Source organism: Enhydra lutris, unplaced genomic scaffold, assembly GCF_002288905.1.
Source record: "Enhydra lutris kenyoni isolate GAN:26980312 unplaced genomic scaffold, ASM228890v2 scaffoldscaffold27, whole genome shotgun sequence".
Lineage (NCBI taxonomy): Eukaryota > Metazoa > Chordata > Mammalia > Carnivora > Mustelidae > Enhydra > Enhydra lutris.
The window spans coordinates 24,507,312-24,533,943 of NW_019154111.1; the positions used below are offsets into that span (position 1 = coordinate 24,507,312).

At 36.1% G+C, this 26,632-nt stretch overlaps 1 pseudogene; it reads left to right on the forward strand.

Moving 5' to 3' along the window:
• The first annotated feature begins 23,866 nt into the window (after positions 1-23,866).
• On the forward strand, positions 23,867-24,786 carry LOC111152101 (annotated as a pseudogene).
• Positions 24,787-26,632: the final 1,846 nt, after the last annotated feature.

Here is a 26,632-nt window from a genome sequence, read left to right on the forward strand (position 1 = left end):
TATTTTAAATCCTTAGAATTGGGCTGATAATTATTTTCAACAATTAGTTAAAATCTTTATCTTTAGCGAATAATACGGATCAGTTCCCAAATTTTATAATTTCATCCTATTTCCCCTTTATATTACCTTAAAAATGCCACTGGTGAGAAAAACTGTTGCTTCTAATGACTTTGATACAGTCTAAACTTGCAGTTTATCATTTTTGTCTTGGGTTGGCACTATTTTGTTTCTGCTGACATGTTTTATGGTATGTTTTCATATCTTAGAAGAATCTTTCCTAAGAGAGGTGGATGGTCCCTGAAACCATAGCTTATAGGTTGAAATGTTTGGATACAAGTGAAAACAGTTCCCATTGTGTTTGTTAATTTGATCATTATTTTAGGAAAATAGAGCTTTTGCTCAAGTCTTATGTTGTGAAGAATTACTTATATCTGTATATAATTTAGTTTACACAAAAGTCAAAATCAATAATGAAAGCTTAGCAAAATAGTTAAGGAGTACTTTTTGATCAAATCATTAGATCTTCTTACTGAAAGGAGGCCCTATAAATGGGAAAATAGTAGTTTTCCCAGATTCTGGTATAAGTAAGCTAATGGCACTGTGTTAATCTTTGTAAGTTTCTGTTTCATTTTTTAATTTCTTTATGAACTCTCTCTTAAGAATCTTTCAGCAATTTCCTGTGTTGTCCTTTATTAATCATTCTAGCACTGTGACTTACATGTGCTCTCACAGATATCACATGCAAATAGACTCTACACACACACACACATACACACACACACACACACACACACACACACACACACAGTCAGGGCCCGCTCAACAGATGTGCTCTTGTGTGGGAATCATATCACTTTTTCTGAAACGGTGAAGGCATGACTTTCAAGTAGTTTTAAATTTCAAATCAGCTTAGTCCATATTTAATCTAGACATGTTGGTTTAACACCAAGCCACACCAGACCTTTTAAAGTTCAGTGGCTGTGATATAAAATTCTTCACTGTGTTGCACCAATAAATTGAGAAGTGCAGTATAATTCTCCACTATCGCTGGAGCCATTGTGAAGTAAAATAAAGACTTTGATACAGGTCCTCACTCAGGTGCACACTCTTTCACAGTTGTATTCAAAGTGTGTGTTCACAGAAATTAATAAAAACTCACATAGATGATGCATAGTTTATGGAAGTAAGTGGTAAAAAAAAAAGTTAACTCCATCATTTTTTCCCTATTGGTCACTTTACATGCCAGTAGATTAAAAGATGCTGGATTCCTTTTCTCTGAGGACCACCTTTATAACTGAGTTATTTAGTTTTTTATTTTTTTAAACTAAGCAGCCAAAAGAAAGAGCCTCTTGACACTTCCAGCAAGTATCTCAGTTCTTTTCATATTGTCAATAGCTCTACTGATAGCACTGTTCTTTTGACAGCTAAAAGCAGATGTGGGGGTTAAGTATGGGAGCAATTCAAATGTCCATAGTAAACGGCAGGGGGGCAGAGAGAGCTCAGAGAGCAGCAGCTTTAAAGTAATTGACTAATACAGTAAGGATATTAAAGTCATTTAGTGCCAAAAGGGAACACACTGATCCCTGACCCTCAGCCACTTTGGAGTAATCTAGTATTCAATCCAGCGTGTAATGACTGCCCGGCCTGTCAATCCTCCAGGCTCTCCAGTCAAATGCCTGTGGCTACTATTGGCTTATGGTAAAAGGACAGAACGCAAGGAAATGCCTCTCAATCAGCCTATGATGTGATAATGTTATTGCTCCAATGTATTCTATATTGTCCCTGCATAGTTTAATCTGTTGAGACCCATGTCAAAAATTGCCCTTGTTCCCCAGAGGTCTTTACTCAACCTTTTAGTAATACAAGTGGATTTGAAAGAAAAGGGGGTAACTTACCTGATGAATTGTTTCCAGCTAGTGTATGTATGTATGTGTGTGTGTATATAGATAGAGATATAGGTATAGATATAGATATAGATACATAGTCAGCTGTGGCTTAAAGGCTGTCCTTGCAAGGTATAAATTAGAAATGTGCTAGTAATCTGACTTGTAAAGCCTTCTTTTTCTTTTACTCCAATGGGCAAGATATTTTGCAAAGCGAAAGTGTTGGAAAAAAAAAAAGTATCGGCAGAAGTTGATTTGCACCGTGACTGGTTCATATTCGGCGCTTGTGCCAAAAGGAGTCTCAACAGGGGAAGATGTCAGAAAAAAGGATTTACTTGTTTCTGTTACTTCAAGACATAAGAGTTGACAAACTTCTGGGAAGCTTCCATTTTAAACGAGGTGTTTTGCATTTGGAAAATATAATTATTGCTAGAGGCTGCAAATGGGAAAACAAACAAACAAACAAACACCTAAGAGAGAGTGCAGGAATTTTCTGTTTTTTGTTATTTTGATTTTGCTAATTGAGGCACTAGAAATTGACCCAAAGTTGAAGAATCAAAATGGAATAATAATTTTTCAAATCGTATTTTACTATCTTAAAAGAATCTATGTATTTCTTAGTCATTCCCCCATTTACTTTTTCAAACCTACTATATAGAGTCTTTGGAAAGAGAAGGTTCCAGTGATGATAATGCACAATTATTTTTAGAGGACATTAAGGTTACATAGGGAAGGCATTTCGCCGATTTCTGTTCTGTAGGACTCTGACCAACTCTCCACAGGGAAGGTGCTATACAAAACGAGAAACAAAGAGGAACATCTATTTGCTCATAAGTTTGAAATAACTTTGGTGTCAAAAACAAATGACTTCCCCCCCTCCATCAACATTGTCCTCCGGCCCTTCAGCCTCTAAAATGATTGATCAATGTATGACTGCATTTTAAAAACCATTCTGCATGTGTTATTTACTTTTCCCACTTGAAGTATTCTGAATTTGTATACAGTTCTTGCCAAAATAAAAGAGAGAGGAAAGTCTTACTTTTGTGTTCAGTGAATTCCCAGACCTTAAGGGTAGAATGAATGCAGAAGGAAACCCATCAGGATGTCTCGGGCAATTTTTCATTAGTATCCATGACAAGCTGTTTCACCACAGGCTATTGTTTTCATGGAAAGTTCAAATACAGTAGGATGGGATATGGTGTGCTATTAGCACATAATGGTATGATTATTACCTATCATATATATAGGTGACCTTTGTCCCCTAGAACATTGATACTCTTCATTATGATGTGCTATTGTAGAATAAGAGGAATGGTTGGACAGCTTTAGGGTTCTTTCTGTAGTTGTCTAATTATCTGTTTAAAGTTTTCAAAGCTTTCCTAAGAGGTGAACTAGAAGGGAAAACCAAATAGGTCAGAGAATCATAGGGCTTCAAAGGACCTCGGCATTAATTTGTCTATTTCTTTTACTCCCTGGCATCAAATAGCTAAGCTATTTCTGGTGAGGGTATATTTTATACAAAATTCCAGAATTTAGCATCATGTGCATCTGCAAAAACCATTATGACTATAAAAGAATAACTTGATTCTATAAGCAGAACAAAAAAAAATCAGTCTTTATACCTACACATTGTATTAAAAGCTTCTTGAATGAGTTGAAACTTTTTTCCTACCATCTCCTTATGAAAATCAGTGAGACATTTTTTCACTCTTTGTGTAATAACTTCATGTTCCTAACAACAATTGTTAAATATATATTTAGTTTTCTGTAGAATGAATGTGAGTAAAGCATCATTCAGTTTGGGTTAATTGAGTAAGTTCTCCTTTAGCTTCAACAGAATTAAGGGCACATATCTTATCTTCATTTCTTATAGTCAATATGTGGTTGAAAAAATTTCATTCCTTCAGCAAATATGGAATTTCAGCTCTGCACATGGTATTATGCCAAGCTCTGTAAGGGGTATAAAGAAGAATAAGATGTGATCCCTAATTTCAGAAAGCTTACAGACCAATATGGGAGGTGAGACACTAGACAAATAACTATAGCACACAGTTGAAAGGGGAGAAGGTAACTAAAGTTTATTAAGCACCTAGAGCTGGCCAGTCAGTCTGTATAACTCCAATTAATGGACATAGAATTGTGAGATAATCATTTTCATTTGTTAAGCTGTCTTTACTGAGACTCAGTAAAACCAGTAATGTATTTGAAAGAGGTTCTCTCTGGCTCAGAGACCCATGCTCTCCCAGTAAGACCGCATCTTTTCCATAACTAGAACAATGATGCTGTGATTTCCCCTTGTGAGGAAAGCCAGTCGAGGCTCTTCCAAATTGAAATTCCATTTTTCATTTTAAGGAAAGGTAAGACTCCAAATGTCAACCATGTATGGTGTAAACAAAGTGTTATTTATGGGGGCTCATCTTCTATTAAATTGATCTCTAAGGCCATGGGATCAAAAACTATGTCTTATTTCTTATTGAATCAGAATATACTAGGAGTTTAATAAATACTGTGTTGGTTAAGTGAGTATACAGAGTATCTTTATTCTCTTTAGGCCTGGACTTTTCATCAGGGATTAACACCTAGAACAACTCCCAGAGAATGAAGATAATTCCACCAAGGTACACAGTTGTGAAAAATCATTAAGCTTATTAGCCATAAAAATGTTTGGTCTGTTTATGTTCATCAGAATTTCTTCCATATTCTTAATTAAAATGAGGATAAGAGGGCAGAAAACTTGTGTGTATAAAAATTTAATTATCTGTGAATTTTGTAATTCTGTATTTAATGGTACAGTTGTATCAACAAGTTAAAAATCAGTGGGTGATTAACTTACTATCTAGTTGTATCTGTGTTTACATTTCTTTTCTTAAATTACTGGCTTAGAAGCTACTGTAAATTATTAAGGGCCATTATGACAATCTTCAAGGGGTTTTTTTGAGTATTAAAAATTTTAACTAGTATCTCTTTATTCTTTTTTCTTTAACCTCTTTCTTGTTTTATAAGATTTCATTTTAAAGTATAACACACCTTTAGATCATTTGCACAAAACATAATCACAGTAATCACAAGTGAGTGGCTACTAGGCAGGTCAGGAAATATGAAACAGGCAGCGGCCAAGAAGCAACCCCTGGATCATTGCCTGTTGCTACTCCCACCTTTTTTTCCTTCCTCTTCCTTTCTCTCCACTATTCTGACTTCTAACTTTAAAGTGAAATTTTGTTTGGTCTTTATATACGTGGAATCACTTTTGTGTCTGGCTTCTTTTACTTAACTTGATATTTGACAAATTCTTCATTGTAGTTGTGTGGTGTATCAGTCATTGAGTCATTTTCATCATTGTACAGTGCTCATTTTGTGAATACTACTGAATAATTTATCCATACTATGACAGATGAATATTTGGGTTTCCATTTGGGGGATATTACAAATAACAGTCTCAGCACAGTGCACATATGGAAGTTTTTTGGTTGTGTGTATGATTAGTTGATTTGCTGGGTCATAAATTATGCATATATTCAACTAAGAAGATTATACCAATTTTCCAAACTGGTTGTACCAATTGATTTCCCCGCTACCAGTATAAGAAAGTCTCTGCTGTTTTATATCTTACTAGTAGTAGGTATTAAATATCATACTAATTTTAATCATTCTTTGGCATGTATAACAGAATCTCCTTTTAATTTGTATTTGCATGATTGCTAATGAAGATAAGCATATTTTCATATTTATTGGATAATATTGGTAGATTTTGATAATTGCCTTAAAATTTCATTTATATCATCAATGATATAGAATGTGTGTTTCCTCACACTCTTGACAATATTGGGAACTCTCAAATTTTAAGTGGGAAAAAAATCACATTATTACTATAATGTATTTCTTCTGTGTCTCACTTTCAGCATAGTTCTGTGTTTATTTTATTTTATTTTTTACCATTTCTGCCCCTTTTTTTGGTGCTATATATTACTCCTGTCCTCTGATAATTTTCTTTCTATTGGGTTGAACATTTTATTGATTTCTAAAAATTCCTATATATTTACTAAGGTTTCTGTCTGTGGCAAATATTTCCTCTACTTTGCTCTTTGATTTGTTTTATATTTTCTTTAGTCATACGAAAGTTTTCCATTTTATGTGGTCAAATTTATCAGTCTTTTTTCTTTATGGTTTTAGAGTTTTGTTTATATTTGTGATGACCTTCTATACTCAGATCACCACAAATTATTATGTTTCCAATTAGCTGATGATCTCTTTTAGATCTCTTATGGTTAAATCAATGAAATCTTTGATTACTGGGTATTTATTTTGAAGTAAAAATTGCTACAACCATTTTTCTTCCATTTTCCCCCAAATTGTTGGCTAGTTGTCCAAATACCATTTCTCAGTTAAAACATCTATTCTCTACAGATTGCAGTTGCCATCCTTGTCATTCACTAAATTCCAATGTGTCCTTGAACTTATTTCTGGACGCTCCGCTTCATTAAATCTTTCTGTTTATTCCAGCGCTAGTTATGAGCCATTGTAATTGAATTTGTTCTTAAATGTGTTTGAATAGTAGTGTTGTGGGTTTTTTTTTTCCCTTTCCTTTGTAATAAATTAACTGTTAGAATTTGTAGAATTTACAAACATAAATTTGTAAATTTATGTTTCCTCTAAGAAAAAAACTCTTGTCATGATCAAGGTGTTATTTTTTTGTTGAAGTAATCCAATGTCTGAAAGGTCTCATACCCAACAAATATAGTGTGCTAGCCTCCTTTTCCATAAGAAGGCATGGTCTGCTAGGCTAGCAGTAGAGTTGGGTGAAGTTTTATGGAATCACATAATCTGCCAAACAACTAGAAACTATATGATGAATGCTTATCATGTGTTTACTTAAAATATACTTATGTGACAGCAAATGACTGAATCAGATATGAACGGACTATAAAAGGGATCAGAAACATGAAAATTGCTGTGGGCTGGAAAGGAAGAGATAATTTCATAAATTTAATTTCATAAGCAGGACTTACAGAAAGTTCTTTTAGATTTCCTAAGAAATGATTGCTACCTAGGAAAGGGGGAGGTAATACATTTCAAAGAAAGAAAACAAACTGATCAGATTCTTAAGAAATAGGATCAAATAGGATCAAATAGGGGCTGGCTCAGTGGGTAGAGCATGCTATTCTTTTTTTTTTTTTTTTTTTTTTTTAAGATTTTATTTTTATTTATTTGAGAGAGACAGTGAGAGAGAGCATGAGCAAGGAGAAGGTCAGAGAGAGAAGCAGACTCCCCGTGGAGCTGGGAGCCTGATGCGGGACTCGATCCCGGGACTCCGGGATCATGACCTGAGCTGAAGGCAGCTGTCCAACCAACTGAGCCACCCAGGCGTCCTGAGCATGCTATTCTTGATCTCAGGGTCATGAGTTTGAGCCCCACGTTGGGTGTAACATTTACTTAAAAATTTATTTTAGGGCTCCTGGTAGCTCAGTTGGTTAAACATCCTACTCTTGATTTTGGCTCAGGTCATGATCTCAGTGTCATAGGATGGAGGCCCGAGTCAGGCTCAACACTAAGCTGGGAGTCTGCATGAGATTCTCTTTCTCCCTCTTCCTCTCCCCTTGTCCCCCCACCATCCCTCACACACACACATACACACTCTCTCTCAAATAAATAACCTTAACATTTTTTATTTTAAAATAGGACCAAATGTTTGAGAGTTGGAGTATGGACACTCCTGAAAACCCTCCCTCTTTCCCCTTTATCTACAGCCCTCCAGTTCTACAACTTTCAACAAATAATAGCCTTAAAATTTGCAGTGTTGTCTACCTTCTATTTAAGTTTACAATATGCCTCAGTACTTAAAAGATCAAGCATTGTTATGAGGCTTACAAGCTACAAGAGCATGAAGATGCCTTGCTTCTACTCTTCCAAATAATCCTATTCTCCTTTTACTCAGAAATCTAAGAGTTCATATGACAGGTACTCAGTAGTTTTTGTTTTTGTTTTTTAGTGAGCTGGTACTAAATCCATAGCCTTTAGCTTCACAATTCAAACTAGATGACTTTATCTTGTGTAATAAAACTGTGATTTCTTCTGTAATGTTCCTTCGGTGCATTTTAATCTAACAGAACCATTTTGCAAACATATAAAATGACAGTGCAGTCTTCTCCAAGTTGGATTTCAAATACTTATGTATACTATACACTGGATAAATACACACACACAAGTGTACACACATGCACACTTCTTTATTATCTCAGAATAAAAATTCAGATGAGTTTATTAGCCTAAGAGTGGCACCAAATGGAAATTTATGCACATACATTTAAAAAACAGAACCCTTGAAAATAAAGCAGTTGCAGCCTATTAATTTTCCTCTTTGACAGTTTTTTAAATTCCCCTAAAAAAATGAAACAGCATGAATACTGTCAATATATCACAACAGCCACATTAGGTTTTGTGATATACATCATAATATAAAGAGCACTATTAGAGCACAACCTGGGAACCATTAAATCATTCTAAATCACTGTTACATTCCATTAGTGTCAATGGTGAAACCACATAATAGGCTTTATTACAAACTTCACCTTGGTAGGCCATTGTCTCTAATAACCACTTCTCTATGATGTGGTATCATACCCAGAAATCCAGGGAGATAATAAAGGCTCCCTTATTTCTTTTTTATTGGATGGGTAAAGTTAAATTTAGCTGTAAGTAAAAAAAATCCTGAAGCTTTGTTCACTAACTACAAGTTGCTGCTATTTGGACAAAAAAAAAATTAGGTATACTTGGGAAGAACAGTTTGAAATAAATTTAAAACCTGGCAATGCTGAGGCCAGGGTAGGCTGGGCAGTGCCAGCAATTACGATGTCATTTTTGAAATGTGGTTTAGTACATTTGTGCGCCTCTTTACACTTTTGTTCAGGAGCAGAATATTGATTATAGAAACACTGTAAGTTTCAAACCTGCCCTTTCCCTCATTCTCCCCCGGTTTGAGCTGTACCCTTTTAAAAAGTCATTTGGGTACTTTGTTGAGGTGAGGCTGGTGAGGACTTCAGCTCAAACTGAGATCAATTTTCAGATGTTTCAGGGAGAATTGTTGTACAGTGTTCTGTGCCCCTCCTCTTTACAAATAGAACCATTTATTCCCCTCCACCTACGATGAATTTAGTCCCAATCCCCTCACTATTTCTTAGATAGACTTACAAATCTAATGCCCCCCACAAAGATTTCTATTATACAGTAGACACCTTTGTTATTGGCTAAGCACATTTTAAGACAGAATGAAATAAGCGAAAATCAGATGCAGTTGCGTGAGTGATAATCTCATAAATGACCGAAATAATGTATTATTTAATACATGACCAGGTCAAAGTCAAAATGCTTTATATTCTCTCTGTATTAGTCTTGGTTAGTTCTAAAGTTTTTAAACAACTGTTGATTATAAATAAGTGCATTTGTTTCTCTAAAACAGCAGTCTGCCCTTTGGAAGTGTACTTTGAATAAGGTTATTTCAGGTAATTGAAATAGATTATTATCCTAATGACTCAAAACTTTGGTTTTGGTTCATTCTTTAAGATGGGACTTTAAAAAAATGGCACCATTACCACATGTATTCCTATAATAAGATGGTGTTCTAACTTAGGAAGAGAAATGGCTAAGGCAAAGAGGAACAAGTAACAAGTACACTAAGGAAAGTAGAAATAAATCACCTGGAGTTGAATACTTCTGAAGGTTAAACAAACAAAATTAGTAGTGAAAAATATGGTAGATGTACTTTTATAAGAATTATCTAATAAACAGGACAAAAGAATAATACATTCAGAAATCATAAAGTAAATGAAAGATAAAAATAGATATATCTGATCTTGAACCCAGTAAAATCATTTAGGCCATGAAACAACTTTAGATTTATCTATTAATAGTGATGGTCACTTTCCCTGAATCAGATTTACCAAATTGATATGAAAACATATCTCTCCCTCCCTTCAGTTGTTCTTCCCTTCCCTTCCTTTTCTGTTCTTTTCCTTCCTCTCTTTGCCTCTTGTCTCTATCTCTCTACCCTCTTCTCTCCCTCTCCTTCCCTTATCTTTCCCCCTTCTGTCTCCCTCCCTCCATACCCCTTGTCTGTCCCGTCTCCCTCCCTTTAGCCCTCTTGTCCTCTCTTCCTCCCTCTTCCCTTCTTTTTCTTTATTAATAGCCTTTTCAGTGCCAGTTGATGCATAATATGCTTGAAAATAACAAAGCAGGAAAGTGTTAATATAGCATGCCATGGAAGGAAAATTAAAAATAAAAACCTGAGGTATTAGGCTTTTTTATGAGGATTCGAACAGAAAGAAGGCATAAGTTTGATTTGCTGTCGTCTCTGTCGTCTAAAGAAAGTCTTTTAGCTAAAGCCTCACCTCTGACCTTGTTTTCTACTTTCAGGGTATATTGTATTTCTCTTTTTTTGTTATATGTCTGGTTTGCAATGCTATTGATGTTCATAGGGAAGTGAGAGAATTGCTGTTTGAAAAGTCCATGCTCTACTTTATGAAGGCTAGCTTTATTTTCTATTTTTGTGATATTTTCTCTTTTTGCTCTTGAAAAAAATCATGATAGAGGTCAACTCTTAAATACATTGGAAAACTTACCTGAGTAAAAATAACACCGTTTTAGAATGATAGATGTTCACCTGCTTTTGGTTTTAATCTTCTTCTCATGCCAAATCAGAACATCTGACATTGTCATCTCAGAGTTGCAATTAAAATGTCATGAATAAACTGGTATCAGAATTAAATAAAGGAAAACATTAATTGTTTTGAAACACTGACTTTAGGCTTCAGATGGTAGACACACTAGGTTTGGTTTGTTCCACAGTTACTAGACAGTGGAGATATGTTTTCCAGATTAAAGGTTAAAAAAAAATAAACAAGGGGCACCTGGGTGGCTCAGTGGGTTAAGCCACTGCCTTCGGCTCGGGTCATGATCTCAGGGTCCTGGGATCGAGTCCCACGTCAGGCTTTCTGCTCGGCGGGGAGCCTGCTTCCTCCTCTCTCTCTGCCTGCCTCTCTGCCTGCTTATGATCTCTCTGTCAAATAAATAAATAAAATCTTAAAAAAAAAAACAAACAAAAAAACAAAAAACAAGTCAAACCGTATGTTATTGGTTCTTAATTTCATTCACCTTTTTGATACCAGAGAAGATTTTGCTGAAGACTTAGTAGGGTTAAAAATCTACAGGGACTACTTATCAGAGGCTTTGCCTAGTTCACCTAGATAGAAATAGTGAATATTGGAAGATGGGGGAAAACTTTGCCATAAGATTACATTATGGCTAATACGACAGGAACAAAGAAACCATTAATTTCTGAATATGTGAGTATAGTTTTTATATTCTGTATGGACATTCCAGTTTTAAGAAACAATGCCTAAAGAATCTAGATTAATATGTAATTATAAATCCTGCATGAAAAACCAAGAAAAGCAATGCTATTAAATACCCTTTCATCAACCTGGTTTGTATTTTTGTACAGTTTTTTCTTAAATACATATACATTAAGATTTTATCGTGCTGCTAATCCTGAAACATCTTGCAAGTTGTATAAAGATTTAGAAAAGCAGAATTTCCAGATTGGGCATTGGTAGATCAAAAATAATTTTTTTATAGTGATTGGCTTCAAGAGTGTAGTTTTGATATTAATGTGTATCTCGAGATGATATAAATATCACTTATTTATGGAAATAATTTCTTTTTGTGTGAGTGATTTTCTTTAAATTATCAGTTAAGTATACATGGATTTTCTTCACCAGAATGATTTGTTCACACGATTTCCTTTACAAACCCTTATACATCAATGTGTAGAATATTTAGAAGTCTGTAACTTTTTTGAAATTATAACTGTAGGCTGAAAGATTCTTTCTGAGAAGAAGACAACCTGTGCTATTTCATTTGGCCCATTTGTGACAATATGTTAGAAAGTTGCCTGCCTGCTAAACCACAGATCTCATCCTGTTAAGTCACTGAGTCCTGTAACCTTGAGCTATTCACATTTCAGATGGCCAAGTGAGACTTGTTTGATTTAAAGTGAATGAGGTAAGAAAAAAAAATCACAGCTATGTCATGTTTAGACTAAATACTAAAAATATTTTTTCCTTTCCTCTGCTTTCTTTCCAATGATCGTTGCATGAGAAGTTTCATTCTTCTCTAATAAGGTAATTGGAAATGTAGTTTTAAATGAGTTCAATTGAAAAATGGAGAAGGAAGCAACATGAAGCAAACATTTCTTGAAGGCTTGCTAAATAGTAGGCACTTTATTTTCTGTAAATATCTTAATTACCTATTGACTTTATGAACAATGGTGTTTCGCTATTTTTTTTAAAGTGATTAAACTAAGAAGCAGAGTTTCTTTCTCAAAGTAATATGACTAGGTCTTGAATTTAGATGTTATAATTGTACTCACTTACATGTAATACGGTGGTTCGTGCTCAGGGAGTGATTCATTCATTCATCCAGTCAGTCAATTTTATTAAGAGTCTATAATGCCAGATGCTCTGCCAGGCTCAGAAGACAGGACCATGAATAGAACTCAGTGCTAATCCTTGGGATTAACATACTCTATTGGGGGGAAAAGCACACAAATAAAAAATTCAGTTTTGTGGAACAGATGCTGTGATAGAGGCCCATGTATGGCACTGTGCTACAGTATATGGGTGGGGGGAATCTTATTCTTATGTATGTTGTTGGAGAGGTAATAAAATTTTTCTCAGAAGGAATACCTGTGCTGAGCACTAAATAAGAAGTTAGTTTTGTAAAACTATGGATCAGACAAAAAATCAACCACATAATAGGAAGGATGCCAACGGAGCAGGGACTATCAAGAATTTTAGTGTGATTTGATCTTTCTACTGTGAATATCAACCAAGTTAGGACCTTTGACTATATTTTAACTTAAGTATAATGGGAGCAACTGAAATGATCATGGCTGATTTTTATTTTAAAAAGATCCCTTCAGCTGCTGGTGGAGAGTAAACTGTAGAAGAGGCCATAGTGAATGCAGGGAGACTAGTTAGATCTATTACAGTGATCCAGGTGACAGAAGTAGAATAGATTTTGAAAGTAGCATACTAAGAGTTAATTTACACAAATTACATGTGAACAGTAAGGAAAAGAGAAAAAAAAGATGGATACATCAGTGTACATGTTGAGGCATAAACATTAAAATGACTCTTTACATTGTAGCAGTCTTTTGAAATTAGAGTTTTCAGGAGCATCCCAATTTTTACTTAACAAAAGAGTAAGAAACTGTGCTAAGAATTTGAAAAGCTGAATTATACTAAGATTCATTTCTAAAGCTGTTATGTTGATTTGATTTTCTGTGGATTGAGATCTGATCCAAAAAGGTCTGTATTAATCTGTTGACTACACTTGAAGAAAGGATGGTCTCTTCACAAATGGTGCTGGGAAAATTGGATATCCACATGCAAAAGATATGAATTTGGACCCTTATCTTACTCCATATACACAAGTCAACTCAAAATGGATTAAATATTTTAATGTAAGGCTTGCAACTATAAAATTCCTGGAGAAAAACACAGGGGAAAAGCTTTTTGATATTGGTTTTGGAAATGATTTCATAGATTTGACACCAAAAACACAGGTAATAAAATCAGAAATAGATGAGTGGAACTACATCAGGCAAGTAAACAATCAATCAGTCTATAATTTTTCTTATCTGCTGATTGGCAAAGCAAGTTTCAGAGCCAGCTCAGATATAACAGGAACTTAATGTATGTTTATGGTGAAGTTATATCACCACTACTGTCCTTTCCCATAGCAGCCTGGGAGCTGGTTAGGGAGGGAAGACAAACATGCAGAAATGAAATTGTCAAGCAAGTCAATATACAATAATTGTTTCAGTTTATTGAACATCTGCGTGGGACTATATCAAACTAAAAAGCTTGTGTACAGCAAAAGAAATAATCAACAAAATCAACAAAAGAGCCAGCCTATGGAATGGGAGACAATATTTGCAATCCTTATAATATTTGCAATCCTTAAAATCTGATAAGGGTTAATATCCAATATATATAAAGAGCTTGTACTACCCAATAGCAAATACAAACAACCCAATTAAAAAATCAACAAAGAAACTCCATAGACATTTCTTCAAAGAAGATATGCAAATGGCCAATAAGCATATGAAAAAAGTGCTCAGCCACTAATCATCAGAGAAATGCACATCCAAACAAAAATGAGATATCACCTCACATCTTTTAGAATGGCTAAAAAAAACCCACAAAAAACAAAAAACAAGTGTTGACTAGTGTCTGGAACATTTGGAACTCTTACATGCAATTGGTGGGAATGCAAAATGGTGTAATGCTGTGGAAAATAGGAGATTCCTCAAAAAAAACAAAAAACAAAAAACAAAACCTCTTATTTGATCTTGTGATTCTACCTTTGGGTATTTTTATAAAGGAATTGAAATATTGATCTAAAAGGCGTATTAGCACTCCCATGTTCATTGCAACATTATTCATAAGAACCAAGCTATGGAAACAATCTAAATGTCCGTAAGTGGATGAATGGATTAAAAAATGTGGTATATACATGGCAGTAGAATGTTATAAATCCCTGAAAAAGAAAGCAAGCTTGCAATACGCAGCCAAATGGATGAACCTGAAAGACACTATGCCAAGTGAAATAGCTGTTCACGGAAAGACAAATATTGCATGATTCCACTTACATGACGTATCTAAAATAGAGTCATGGAAGCAAAAAATAGGATGGTGGTTGGCAGGGGCTGGGTGTGGGGGTCATAGGTAAAGGGGAGTTGCTAACTAATGAGTATAAAATTTCAGTAATGCAAAATGAATAAGTTCTAGAGATATGCTGTTGTAACATTGTGCCTGTAGATAATAATGCTATGTTGTACACTTTTAAAACCTGTTAAGAGAACAAATTTCATACATTTGCCACAATAAAATAAAATTTAAAGAAAATTCTGATGAGGTCATTGATTATTTAATGTTCAGTTAGAGAGCATGATGGGAGTTGTAGTTCTTAGGATTATTCATATGTGATTTGTGTGGTGTTATCTAGCCTTGCAAAATTCCACTCACCTGTCAAAAATATTATTTGCTCCAGGCAAATGGTTGAATGCAATTCTGTAAGACTGGTCCATATAGAGCAGCGGGTGACAACCAGTTGCAATTTATAATTTCTAGGAAATAGCGCTACAACTACAGGTCTCCTACCCTCTCCCTATACAAAATGTCCAGGCATATTCACAAGGGTTTTGGTAATATAGTGAAGTTACCAGCAGGTAAATAATCACCACACACTGAGCATCATTGTAGGTGTTAATAGTGGTTGTCAGAGCACTTACATTGTGCACAAAATACATCTAGAGAAATTATATACACAGGCTATGTTCTGAATCCAACTCAGAAGTAGATAGTTCTGGAGATATGGATATTTAAGGAGACTTAAAAAATGCTTTGGATGACAGAATTAAATACTGGATCATGGTTTATGCTCTTATTCTTCTTGAGAATAAGCAATGATAAGTGGAGAAATCTCAGACCAAAGCAAACTCATCTTTAAATGATGAAGTAAAAAGGACAATGATGATCAAAAGCCTTGGTGACCACTAAACAAGTTATAGTTTGTCCCCCTGAGAGAGGTTGTGATGGGCTTTACGTGCCATTAGGGGGAAGATTAAGTGCCAGTGGTTTGAACTTACTTAATTATACACTCAGATCCTTTCCGTATATCACAAGCCAGGCTTTTGACTTTGAATATCTGTATCGTGACTCTTTGGATTGCTTATTGGTTATTTCTCTTGACAACCCAAACCTGAACATTAAATCCCATTGGCAACAACTATCTGTCAAGAGCAAAAAAATAAATAAATGAAAAATAAAAAGATAAGATTTGTGTATTTAGTTTTCATTACAGAACTGCTTGTAGTTGAAAAAAATATGTACCTGTCAAGTTTTCAACATCTCGCTGGGGATGCAATGCTGTTGTGATTTCAGAACCTGGCTGACAAATTCCCATTTCAGTAGTAAAGACAAATCAAGGGTTTTTCTCCCCCCCCCACCCCTTTTTTAATTCTTTTTTCTTGCCGCTTTGACAGTCATACATAACAATTTGAGACCTAAGTGCCACTTTGATGCACTATTCCATTATTAAGTGGCACAGTCACTATAGAATAGATGACGGGCCTGTACTCAAGGCATTGTGAATTAAACAGCTTTCTGCAACGGGGAAACTGAATGGTCCAAGGAATTCTGAAATATTTAAAAAAATAATTTAAAACTGTGTTTCAGAAACATCAAAGTATGTAATTTAAAATAATCTCAGGTAGTAGATGGTAAACTGGAAAACAAAATATTTTTTAGCAGAATTGTTGAAGTTTAGAGGAAACATTAAATACATCAGCAAACATCCCAAAACCCATAATTACTCATTTGAAATATAAGTGTTTGATGGGTCTCAGGGGGGTAAAAAAAAAGGCAGTGTGAACCTATGCAGACTTTCAGGTAGGAAGAAATGAACGTTTATTATGTGACAGTAATTTTACACCATTTTAATGGAGGAGTGTTCTTAAGTGTATTTCTTTAAAACTAAAAGGTGGAGTTTCCACTAAAGTAATATTGACTTTAAGTACTTAAATTAATTCTTTTGTCAATATCTCTTCAGTAAATCAATACACCTAGAATTAAACAACAGTTTTTGTCAGAAGGCAGGCTAATCTTGGTAATTTTTAGTTACAATTCATTAATCAATTGGTCACCATTAGGGGAAGAAAAAGCAGCAAGAATTTCATAATAATGCCAAATAATTAAAGTTTAATATTTCCTCAGAGGGTCTTCTTTTTTAACCCAGGGATAAAAAAAAAATCAAAAGCTACACTGTTACAACTCCCTATTATATTTTAGCTAACAAAATTAAGTGATCACGTTTTCTAAAAACATAGAAAAAATAAAATTTTAATGGTTATTGCTCCCCAAAATATAATGGGTCACAAAATATATTTTTGCATAAGGTTATTAAAGGCAAGATAATTTATTTTGCAAACACTGATCCTGTGATATGTCCCAGGGGAAAAGGACAACATGAATTGAAAATTCTGTTAATCCATATAGTTCTGAAATATTCGCTATAATACTTACCTCTTTATAGTTATGACAACTCAATCAAACTGGTGAATATCTAAGGATGTGAATTATAATTTCAGTGCTTAATACTCCAAATCTGTTTTTTTCTTTCTTACTCTTCTGCATTAGAGAGACAAAATCGAATTATTCCTTTATCCTCTTTAACTAGTAATCCACAAAGCAAGAAAAAAATACATCAAGGATAAAGGGGTATTTCATACCTCTTATAGGGTGATGGTAGAGAGGTATGGTCCTGCGAAACAACAGTCAAAAGTAAATACATTGTTTCTCATGTACTTGAGACTTAGTTGTTTAAGAAAGAAAGAAAATAATCAATTTCATCAGTTTCCCACTTTACACTTCTGAAGTGCTAAAGGAGTTAAAAAAAGAGAGAGAGGAAAAGTAATTATGGAAATAAAATAAGAATTTTCTTAGTTACAAGTCCTGGCCCTTTGCTGATTGCAGTAAATTATAAATTATGCAGTCAATGTAGGCCAACAAAAGAAGACATCTTCAAATCTCAGTCAAAGGTAATTACTTAAGTCGGCTGAATGTTCCCTTTTCATAGAGTGTGATCTCTCTCTGACAGCTCACACTGACAGATGACCTTCTCGGCAACGTTCTTATCCTTCGGATCATGAGCAGTGTGCCTCTCTCCCTGAATATCTCTATATATTTGTGACACTAAGCTTTCAAATACAGCTATTGACAAATCAGAACATCAGTCTAAGTGCTGGTCTTCCTATCACTCACAATAAAGTAGCTATCACTTGTGGTGGTGTCGAGCAAGCACATCTCTGAAAAATGAGTTCTCACCGAGTGCTAATTTGACACAGCTCGCTTGCCTTCCCATAATTGCTCTGTCATTGTCAGTTGGCAGTTCGGGCTCATTCCTGGAAGCTGTGCCGTACAATTGGATACAATTACTCCCATTTACCACCACTATTATGCCACTGATGTTGCCCAGTCCGCATATTGACATGCCTCATTAAACCTGGATGCGGGCCATTAATGAACATTGTTAGCATTTCTCTTAAACTTTTTTGCCTCTAATAAACAGTCAGTGTTCCATGAAGGAGCACTGCCATCCTTGTGATATGATATTTATTATCTTATGGGGGAAGGGAACTCTGCAAATGGAAACTATCCAGATGCTGAGAGAGAGATATACAGTTAGATCCGTGGAGAATAGCACTGATCAGTGGGACCTTTCTCTGCCAGGAGCATCCTAACCATTAACCAAGTGACCTCTTCTATCCAAAGGAAGACAGGCAGGATAAACATGAACACCCCAGAAGTACCCACATCACAGCAAGCTTCTCAAGGTTGCATCATTGACAACACCTCTCCCCAGCCCTCTCCTACCCCCAGGTGGTGCTATGTGCCATGATAAAGATAATTTTGCCCTGGGTCTTCAATCCATTATGTCCAGCTAACTTCAACGTGCATTTTTATTCAGAGATAATTATGTGTTGATCAGAGAAGTCAGCGGCTGTCACCCATACAGCAGGTGCACCTGCGGTGTGACATAGGTGGTAACGATGGCATGCTCTTGAGCTGTCATGACACGGACAGGGACTTTATTATGTATATGTCATCATTTCTCTTAAGAAAATTATACTTTCCCCCACAATGACAATAATGAACCTTTACAACACTCCCATAAACCTCATTTGCAGTTTTATTCTTGACCTTCATTAAATACATACTAAATATATAGGAACACCTATAAATACACAGCATGCTTTGTGTCTCTATAAATAAGTTTGTATCTGAAGCCAAGTATGAGATATCAAATTGGAAATACAGAGCTTTACCTAAAAAACTTAAGATCTCTTAAATGAAAAGTAATTGAGCCGCTTCAGCATTGTTAACTTTTCCACAGTTATGAGAAGAAAATAAATATTTATGCAGGTGGAGGTATTTGTTGAACAATTACATGAGTGCTACTAAAATGGACTTTACCGGATTAACTCGTGCTAAGTTGTCATATATATTCTATAATTAAATTTACCTAATAGAACTAAAGAGAAAATCTTTATGTTTCTACATGTCTGCATGTCAACAATGTTGACTTCTAAACCCTTATACATATATATTTTACATAAAATTTCCTATCAAGTCAGTTAGTGTAATAATTGAGCTGACATCTATATGACTGAGGAATATAGAAAACAGGCAATTTTTTTGTAGTTGAAAATCTTGCTCATAACATATAGAATTAATGTTTATATTTTTAACAGATGATGCGAAATTAACTTGAGCTAACTTTTGGATAACGTGATCCATTACGTTGAAGATCTATAAAGTAATGGTTAAGGGATAATTTAAAAAATGTTTTCCTTTTAACTCCATAATCCATCACTCTTACAGACCTGTGGAGTTTGGAGGAGAGCAATGCGTAGAGCCTCCATGATCCTGGATAATTGGTGGTTTTTAACCCTTAACACCTGGCCCAAGATCACCTTTGTACTGCTTTTTTTTTTTTTTTAAAGATTTTATTTATTTATTTGACAGAGAGAGATCACAAGCAGGCAGAGAGGCAGGTAGAGAGAGAGGAGGAAGCAGGCTCCCTGCTGAGCAGAGAGCCCGATGCGGGGCTCGATCCCAGGACCCTGAGATCATGACCTGAGCCGAAGGCAGCAGCTTAACCCACTGAGCCACCCAGGCGCCCCAAGTACTGCTTTCTTTTAATAAAAACAGGGGTTTCCCTCTCTTTTTAGCTAAAAAATGTAATCTGTAGCAATTTCCAGGATATGCTGAGCCCTAACCCTCTTCCCAATCCACCACCCCAATCTGTTTGGCTAAAATAGATGCTTGTTTATTTAACAAGTTAATAATCCCCAGACATCATCACAAACCTTCTTTGTGTTATTTCATTTAATCCTCAGTTAACTTGACGAATTAGAGACTACTGTTACCCTCATATGAGAGAATATACTGAGGAATGGAGATGTTAAGTAACTCTCCCAAGGTCACAGAGCTCTCCACAGAAGCAGGATTTAAACCCAGGGAAGGTGGCTCTAAATACTGTTATCTTTAACTGATATTCGACATTGCCTCTCAAATGACTGATGTTTCTGTGTTTAAAATGGCAAGCCAGTTTGGTTCATTTACTTCCACAGGATTAATTTTGGGATCAACCGTTTTGGCATTGTGAAAGCATTAGGAAATCATAGACTTAGATTATGTTCTATAACTTTTAATATTGGGGGTTATTCTGTATTTTGGTTGGCACATACAAATGCAAGGTAAAATAATTAAACTTATTTCTAATTTGGATGGATTCCATTTCGGAAATGGAAGTATATAATTCTTCCTCTTAAAACATAGGTCTAATTTCTTCTGATGTAGTAATTTTTGATGTTATTTGCAAAAAGGTGGTAGTATATGTTCATATATAGTCCACGTTTTTCCTATTTCAATGTCTAATTTAATCTCAGAGTCAGTTGACCTTTTGTTTTTTTGCTGAGCCTTTCAACATGGTTTAAGAGCAGTGACTTTTCCTGTGATGTGGACACCTGTCTGTTACATGGAATAGGGCTACCATCTCCAGCTCATCTTACTTATAATTTGCTACTTTGCAAGTGGGAATAGTTGCTTGTAAAGCTTGTAAACCCCACTTCCCCCCACATTTGATCATTTTTTTGTGGGGGTTAACCAAAACCAATATATAATCTTATATTTGAATGAAAAAGGAAATGTTTAAGAATTTCTTTGGCTAGTTTTGTTTTTTGGCAAGAGGTGGCTATGTGACTTTAATTGCCTTCAGTATGGATCTGTCAACATAACCCTTGAAGTGTTACTGTAGGAAATTAACTGGGCTTGTAAATAATTTTAATTAATAGTAAGCTTCAAATTGTCCTGCTTTTCCCTGTTTCCTGATGTTCAAGAAGTGTGGGAATAGAAGGAAGAATATGAGATTCATATTCAGCCAGTCATGTAAACACAGGTTAGTGTTTTAATTTTATGAAAGTGAAGGGTCACATTGCCTGCCTGTGTTCTTTTCCCTCTATGCATCCCTTAAAACTATGGAACTGAGAGGGGCGCCTGGGTGGCTCAGTGGGTTAAGCCTCTGCCTTCGGCTCAGGTCGTGATCTCAGGGTCCTGGGATGGAGCCCCGCATCAGGCTCTCTGCTCTGCGGGGAGCCTGCTTCCCCCTCTCTCTCTGCCTGCCTCTCTGCCTACTTCTGATCTCTGTTGAAAGAATAAATAAAATGTTAAAAAAAAACACACACACACAAAACTATGGAACTGAGAGATGAGCTCTAATTGGCTACCAGAGTAATTGATGAGCTGGAACAGAAGAGATCATAAAACCACCACATAGGGAAAAACATATCTGAGTCTATGGTAGAAATGACTTAAGAGTTTGGCTTTGCTTGCTTCAAGCTGTAGTGCTGAGACCTAAGTAGTTACAAAGGAGGTGTGTTTTATAATCATGCTGTTATTTGGGGGTAAGAATTTTCTCTTTCCTTCAGTGAGATATTTTAATGATTTACATTCATTCACTCAAAAAATGTTTTACCTGCGTGCACATAAGTACCAGGCATTGTTCTGGGATTGCGGATACATCAATGAACAGAAGAGATAAAAACCCCTGTCTGCAGGGGGCTTACATCCTAGTGGTTAGAGATATACAATAAATAAAACAAGAGAAATGAAAGCAGTCAAGGAGCATAGGAAGGATTGGAGAAGGATTGCAGTTTTAAGCATGGAGGAAAGTCTCACTGGGAGATTGATATTTGATCAAAGATCTGAAGGAGGTAAAGGAAGGCACATACACATATCCAGGACACAGTGTTCCATGGAGAAGCAACAGCCCTGAGGGCTGAGAGGCGGAAGGTCTTGACTGGTATGTGTAGAGGATAGAGAGAAAAGAGAGAAAACCAATGAGACAAGGGGGGCGGTAGTGATGGTAGTAAGTGAAGTGGGGAGAGGTGGTGGTTCTGAAAGTATACAGACCTGTAGCAGCGTGCTGTTCGTATAACCGAGTCACTGGTTTTCCACTTCCCCTTTAGAAGTGCTAATGTTATGCCCCTCTTATCTCAGACAGAACTGGAGATCATCATGCCTGAAACAGGTAGTGCAGATTCTTATTTAGGTTCTAGAAGCAGGAATCTCAATATTGGGTCATGAATCCAGCAAAAGTTTTTTTCTTGCTACAAATACTGTGTTAGAGTAGGACTGCCTTGTCGATCTGTTCAGTGTATTACTGCATTAGTTACCCGAGTCCCTAAACAACATTTGCAGATCGGCAGTTGTGTATGAATTTATATTTTCCTTCAGAGATTAATTTAGCTGGCAGAATTAAAGACATTTGAGACTAATTTTACATAGTTTTTGTTTTCTTACAGTATATGGAGCATAAATTTTCTGTGAAGCAGAGAAAAAATGTTAATAAACATTATGTCCATGGATCTCCCATCATTCACTTTGATTATATATACATGAAACACATCCTACCCTACTGTACTAATTGTCTTAAGATTTAGTTCGTTACTTTCTTGCTTTTCTCACTCTATGTGTTTAATAATTATTATAACTAGTTCTGATATATTACATGCATTTAACTTATTTAATATGTATGTGTTATACTATGATTTTACACAATGATATTTATTTAATACATATATATTCTTTGAAATACACTGTGATTATTTAAATGGGTGCTTGCTGCATTATTATTTCATCTATGATTTCTCATGATTTCCTACATGGTGTTGCCAATTATATACTTCTTAGAATGTTTGAACTTTTGGGGCGCCTGAGTGGCTCAGTGGGTTAAAGCCTCTGCCTCTGGCTCAGGTCTGATCCCAGGGTCCTGGGATCAAGCCCTGCATCAAGCCCCGCATCAAGCCTTGTATCGGGCCCGACATCAAGACCCACATCAAGACCCACATCGAGCCCCACATCCGGCTCTCTGCTCAGCAGGGAGCCTGCTTTCCTCTTTCTATCTCCCTGCCTCTCTGCCTACTTGTGATCTCTGTCTACTTGAGAGCTCTGTCTGTCAAATAAATAAAATCTTTAAAAAAAAAAAAAGAATGAACTTTTGATTCAGTAAATAAGAGCTCAAAAACATGAAAAAATAATTAGTTCAATATATAATTCTTTTTTTTAAAAGATTTTATTTATTTACTTGACAGAGATCACAGGTAGGCAGAGAAGCAGGCAGAGAGAGAGGAGGAAGCAGGCTCCTGCTGAGCAGAGAGCCTGATGCGGGGTTTGATCCCAGGACCCTGGGATCATGACCCAAGCTGAAAGCAGAGGCTTTAACCCACTGAGCCACCCAGGCGCCCCTATATAAAAAATTCTTAGAACATATTTATATACTGTATTCTGGTTCAAATAGGTGACTCATATGGTTCAATGCAAAGAAATTAGATGTTTCATGGCACTATCTGCCAGTCACTTTGTGTTAAGTTTATAAATTAACTGGATGATCTTGACATATCTACTGGATATTTGCCTATTCATTAACTGGCATAGTCACATAAAAATAGTAAAACTTGAACTCTAAGTAAATGTATAAATTGGTTATAATAACAAGAGATAATAATAATACAATAGATCTTTATGTATAGTGCTTTATAATCCATAAGCTTTTTTCTGTTGTGTTCTTAATAGAAATGATTTGTGATTATTAGGGTTGTAATCTTTAATCACAAACTTGTCTCTATGGAGAATGAAACACTTAGAAACCTAGTTATGCTCCAGCAGTGAAGACAGTATGAAACTGTTTAGCACGTGGCTCTCTGTTCCTACCCATTCAGCAGACAGTTGCTTCTTCTGGTGCAGTGCCAGCAGAGTCCCCAAGACACAACGGTGAAGGTCAGAGGAAACAGATTTGACCGAACTGCTTTTAACTTTGGCAAAGTAGATATTGTCACCATCAATGACCCCTTCATTGACCACAACTACATGGTCTACATGTTCCAGTATGATTCTATCACTGGAAATTCCATGGCACCATCAAGGCTGAGAACAGGAGATTTGTCATCAATGGAAAGCCAGTGTCCATCCTCCAGGAGCAAGATCCCACCAACATCAAATGGGGTGGTGCTGCTAAGTATGCTGTGGAGTCTACTGGGGTCTTGACCACCATGGAGAAGGCTGGAATCACTTGAGGGGTGGGGCCAAGAGGGTCATCATCTCTTCCCCTTCTGCTGATGCCCCCATGTGTGTGATGAGTGTGAACCATAAGAAACATGACAACTCCCTCAAGATGGTCAGCAGTGCCTCTGGCACCACCAACTGATTGGCCCCTCTGGCCAGGGTCATCCATGACAACTTCAGCATTGTGGAGGGACTCATGGCCACAGTCCATGCCATCACTGCCACCCAGAAGACTGTGGACAACCCCTCTAGAAAGCTGTGACATGATAGCCAAGGGCTGCCTAGAACGTTATTGGCACTGCCAAGGCTTAGGCAAGGTCATCCCTGAACTGAATAGGAAGCTTACTGGCATGGCCTTCCAGGTCCCTACCCACAGTGTGTCAGTAGTAGATCTGACCTGCTGCCTAGAAAAAGCTACCAAATACGATAACCTCAAGAAGTTGATGAGGCAGGCATTGGAGAGCCTCTCAAGGGAATCCTTGACTACACTGAGGACCAAGTTGTCTCCTGCGACTTTAACAGTGACGCTCAGTCTTCTACCTTTGATTCTGGTGCTGGCATTGCTCTTAGTGACCACTTTGTCAAGCATATTTCCTGGTATGACAATAAATTTGGCTACAGCAACCAGGAGGTGTATGGTCCACATAGCCTCCAAGGAGTAAGACCCACCTGAACCACCAGGCCCAACAAGAGGAGGCAGCCCTCAGCTACTGGGGAGTAACTGCCCCAACTCATCCCCAACACACTGAGAATCTTTTGACCTCCACAGTTTCCATCCCAGAACCCCTGAAGAAGGGGAGGGGCTTAGGGAGCCCTACCTTGTCATGTACCACCAATAAAGTATACTTAGCCAGCCTCCCCCCGACAAAAATAAAAAAAAATACTTAGCACATTTTGACCATCTCCCTTTCTAACCAAAAAACCAAAAGAAGGTATTTCCATTACTCAGTGTACCCTGTTTACTTCTGCTCAGTTATAGTAAACTACCTATAATTTTATAGTATGGGTTAAATTATTTTACTTCTCTCTACCAAGAATTTCAAGTATTATTAAAGAGACTTATCTGAGTCAAATGGATCTAAATAACATTATCGTAAAGAATTTTAATGCCAAGAAAAAAAAAGTGAACAATTTACCTTACAAAATTGTGCCTGTATCAAATGAACAGCCAGTATCTGTGTTTGTGAAGTGGATATGAATATGAATTTTTGAATCAACATTTCAAAGTGATATTTAAAATGGAAGTCAGCATTTCTAAACTGAAAGGAATTATTTATTTCTTTGTTTGATTGTTCATTTATTGAACCTTTATACTCATCTTTTTAAAGCGTGGAAAATTGAGAAACAGAAAACTAGGATATAATAATGCAGTTGCACATATAACTAAAATGTAAAGGCAGGGGGAAAAACATTTAAAAGAAGAGTGAGGGAAAGTTTTAGAGTAGTGATCTTGAATGACAGCAAGTAAGAAGTTGTAAAAGCAAGATTGCACCTTCCCTTCTTCCAACTTCTCACAGTTCCTGTTTAAAAGACCCTCTTGAAACTTTATTTTCAGATCTTTTCCACCCATTTCCTTCTTATTTAACATCTGATTAACAGCATGTAGGGAAATAAATGCTTCTACATGTATCTGTTAGCAGAAGGTTTGGATGTGGAATATAGAGTATACCTTTTAAAAGTTTTTATTTAAATTCAGTTAACATGTAGTGTATGATTAGTTTCAGAGGTAGAGTTTAGTGATTCATCAGTTGCATATAACACCTAGTGCTTGTTATATCAAGTGTCTTCCTTAATACCCATCACCCAGGACCCTACTGGCCCCCAGCAATCCCCAGTTTGTTTCCCAGTACACTTTTTAAAAAAGATTGAAAATTCAATTGTTTGTAGTTACTTCATAATGCATTTGTATCATTGAATCATTGAACAGTTTTGCAAAACTAATAGTTTGTAGCTTTTTACATAGACCAGATACATAATCAGTGTAAATACTGTAAGTTAGACTGATTCATTTTCTTTCCCTATTTTAAGTAACAATATTTGCTACATTGCCTTAGTATTTATGATGTCAAAGTGCAAGACGCATAATTGAGGTGAGAACACAATATTCATTATATATTATTCCTTATGCTAAGAGAACCCTACTGCAAAACTGAAATTGAAGTTCAGGTATTTCCATACATATATCCATTCATGAAAATAAAGATACTCTCAGTATAAGCCATACTGTATTCCCAGTGCAATTTATAAGACCTGCTACTTACAATAAAATTTCACAAAAGATTTAAATCTATCAAAAACATGAATGCTGCTGTTTTCAGCAAGTTGTAAATGGCTGGGAGCCAAGCTACAGCGATTCATGCCAGAAAATCTGTACACCAGAGCCTTATAGAGAATGATTAGTTAACATCATTTTAATGATGAATTAATGAGCAGTAAAAGCATTCTAATTCCAGTATGTACAAAACCTTCTCTTTGAAGACACAGGACCAGAGAGAACAGACCCATGAC